This window comes from Protopterus annectens, chromosome 1.part1 (assembly GCF_019279795.1).
Source record: "Protopterus annectens isolate FY-2018-M chromosome 1.part1, PAN1.0, whole genome shotgun sequence".
Classification (NCBI taxonomy): domain Eukaryota; kingdom Metazoa; phylum Chordata; order Ceratodontiformes; family Protopteridae; genus Protopterus; species Protopterus annectens.
The window spans coordinates 1,616,454,842-1,616,458,690 of NC_056726.1; the positions used below are offsets into that span (position 1 = coordinate 1,616,454,842).

The 3,849-nt window shown below is 39.8% G+C and overlaps 1 pseudogene; it reads right to left on the minus strand.

Moving 5' to 3' along the window:
• Positions 1-2,234: 2,234 nt before the first annotated feature.
• Positions 2,235-2,915, minus strand: LOC122816559 (annotated as a pseudogene).
• Positions 2,916-3,849: the final 934 nt, after the last annotated feature.

The window sequence follows — 3,849 nt, forward strand, 5'->3', positions numbered from 1 at the left end:
ATGTCTTCACATTTCAAACAACTGTTCTTATCTCTGGAACCATAAGGGTTACTAAAGAAGTGTTTAGCACAAGCCCCATAAATCCTGAGAACACTGCTGCCTATGCAGAACTGTTCACAGAAACCCTGTACAAGCATGTCAATGGCTGCATAGAGGCAGCTGTACCCACCAGGAAGAAGTACAGAACTAACTCAAAAAACAAGCCACCTTGGTGGAATCACAAAATCAATAGGCTGAATAACAGGAGGAAGAAAATCATGACAACAATTAGGAAGTGCAGTACCTAGCAAGACAAATGCACTCTTCTCAAACTAAGCAATCAACTCAGAGGACAAGTAAAGTCCACCAAAGCCAAATTTGAGGTAAATTTGGCCTCCCAGGCCAAGGATAACCACAAAGCATTCTTTAGCTATGTCTGGAACCTCAAAGGCAACACACACTTGTGTCCATAGCTCATTGTAAATGGAGCCACGTATACTGAGCCAGAAGACACAACAGACCTCCTGGCTGATAAATTCAGCTATGACTTTACCCCTCTTTTCACCTCAACCTTCCCTCAGGAAATATCATCATATATAACTCCCCCTACTATTACTAGGGAACATGTCCTTAATGCTCTCTCTAAGACTAAGAACACTGCATCAATGGGCCCAGACAAAATCCCAGAGTGCCTTCTAAATAGCATGAAACATGACCTTTCAGGGCCTCTGGAATTACTATTAAACTGTAGCCTCCAAACAGGTTTCATGCCTCAAGAATGAAGAAAGGCAACATTCATCCCTCTGCACAAAGGTGAACCATCTCCAGACCCTGTAAACTATAGACCCATAAGTCTCAAAAGTCTTGTTTGTAAAGCCATGGAAAGAATTATCATGGAGATGATCAATAGAGATATAGTAAACCTTCAGACACTGGAACAACCCAGTTTGGTTTTGTCAAGGCCAGATAATATCTACTCAACCTGGTGGACTTCTTTGAGATGGTCACCAAAGCAATGGAGGAGGGCAAAATGGTTCACACTGCCTACCTTAGCTTGGCCAAGGTATTTTACACAATACCCCACTTGGACATTGTTGACAGACTCAAGAGATTAGGTACAAACCTGTATGTAACCTATTGGATAGCCAACTGGCTCACAGACAGGACCCAGGAAATTATAATTGGAGAGTCCACCTCTACAAAGAGGCCAGTCACAAGTGGAGTCCCTCAGGGTCAGTCCTTGATCCGCTTCTTTTTGGCATTTACCTCTTGGAAGTCAAGGCCAATATCTCTGGTCTTTGGCTGACTAAATTTGCAGATGATTGCAAGCTAGGAGCTGTCACTGAATCTCACTGACAGTTCTCTGGGAGGGTGTGAGACAGACAAACAAGTGGTGCCAGAGCCATGGACTAAAACTAAATGACAAGAAATGCATAATAGTATCTTTTGGGAAGTTATCCATATCTGGTAACTATCATATTGACAACACACCCCTTAGAGTTGACCCAGTAGTTAGGGACTTAGGGACACACATAGATAGTAATCTAGCTTTGACCATCATGTGTCTACAGTGGTAAGGAAATTATTCTATGTTACGCAACTTATAAACAAAGTTATGGCATCTAAGTCCAAGGAAATCATTGCATCAGACCTATCATTGAGTACAATGCCCCTTTAGTATGCACCTAACCAGGTATATCTAACAGTGGGAACATACACAGACGTTTCTCACTAAAAGAATACAGGCATAAGTAAACTGTCCTATGCAGACTACCTCAGTGCCCTATCCATGTATTATGTCTCCTACAGACATTTGATGGGACATCTATGCCTGGCATACAGGGCATTTTCAGACCCCACTCTGATGGACTTCTTGCATATCCACAAAACAAACAGCACCATAATTACCCATTCTAAAGACTTAAATCTTGCCTGTGATATAAATAAGACCTGCTGGACAGATAGTCATGTATCCCAGAGACTACCATGTCTATGGAACAGGCTTCCCATCCATGTGAAACAGAGTTCCTCCCTAACCCAATTCAAGTGCAACTTGGACAATTGGATGGGAAACTGGGAATTCATACCTGGTTTGGCACCTTTGTCACTAATGGGCACAGGTAACCTGTAGATGGTTCATCTCCCAAGCCCCGGGTTACACTTATCACGGGTATCAGAACTTGTCAGTGATTTGGGATGCATGACTAGGCTTAAAAAGGCCCTTGTGGTTGTTAGCCTAGCAAACATCTATGAACCTATGAACCTATGAACAAACTGCTTTTGTAATGGTAGTATTCTTTAGGTTTAGATGCATAGTAACTGGTGTCATCTGCCAGCACTGTAGTTGCTACTATATAGTCAATCTGTTTCATATCCAGTCCTCCAATATGAGTTGAATTGTTTAATCGTGCTTTGCCAATGACAGTTTTTTGAAAACTGGACTTGTTCATTTATTTTTTCTAATCCAATAGAGCAATAGTTGTTGTTTGTTATATTTGGGATACTTGTAATATTCTGGTAAACTACCTGTTGGTTGGGATCATAGCTGACATGCATAGACTTCACACCGAAATATGTCACATCAAGGGATTGTGGAAAAAAGAAAACTACAGCCAGCGCAGACAGCAGCAGGCAAAGGATTATTGATGCAGCCACAGTTAGGTGTGTTTGTCTTGGGGAATCTAGGGAATCAGTGCTACAAGCTTATTTTCCCGATGTCTTGGAATCCGCCCTGTTCCTTGACACATTGGGCATGTGACACTGTCTTTTACTGTGAACTCCACATATGGAAACTGTGACACATCACCATATCTTCCATCTTCACTGTGGCCATCAGGTTGGATAAGCACTTTCCTATCAGTATTGGGGTGTGCACAACTGTCGACTGCATCTTCTTTAGACTTGTAAAATAGCAAATGACAAAAAGACTTCCCCATTATTGTTAAATGCTGTTGCCTTTCAATGATGTTAGTTTGCTATTTTCTCTAGCTTTACCACGTCCCTTTTCAGCTCATACTTATTAACTGTAATGTTTATTACTGCACTTGCTCTTTATGTTCTTTAAGTTAGGTCTTAAAATGGATTTTATAAGTCACGGTATAGTTAGGTACTATTAAGTTTGCAAAATTCTCTGAACAGCTTACAATATCTCAACAGCCAATCAAGTTACACACATACTGTCAGATGAATTTTGTTCATCCAGCTGAGAGATTTCATATGAGGCTAAGCAGTTCTATCTATACTTCTTGGTTGTCAAGTTATTTAGAAAAGCATAACATTTACGACAACATAAATATTATAGGAACAGAGGTCAAATATCAATACAGTTGTCTTTGCCATTGCATAAGCTTTAAGATTAAATCTTTTAATACTTTGTATGTTGCAAGGTGTTGGAATTAGTAATACAAACACGATCAAGCAATGTTTGATGTCTAGAGGCATCAGTAGGATGTAATTGCAGAAACACCTGGAGGTGTCACTCACTTGAAAGGAGTTAATGAATCTCCAGGAAAATCTTAGTACCAACAAAAAATCCAAGAATGTAAGTATTCTATTATGCAAACTTAGAGCAAACAAAAAGTTCTTATGAAATACCAAATTGAGTATTTATGGATGAAGTGGAGAAATAGTATTGAAACGCTAAGACTTTTCTGAATTGGTTTAATTACTTCAGAGGATGATAAGACTGAAACATACACAAAATGTTTTCACAAACAAAGGCATACAGGCACACATGCACACAAACACAAATATGTACACATTGTTTCCTTCAGAAAAGGGTAAAAAGGTTTTAGAAATGACCTATGCGTTATTCTGCTTTGTCATCACATGTATTACTTTCAGTTACTTCCTTCAATTTCAACGAACCCT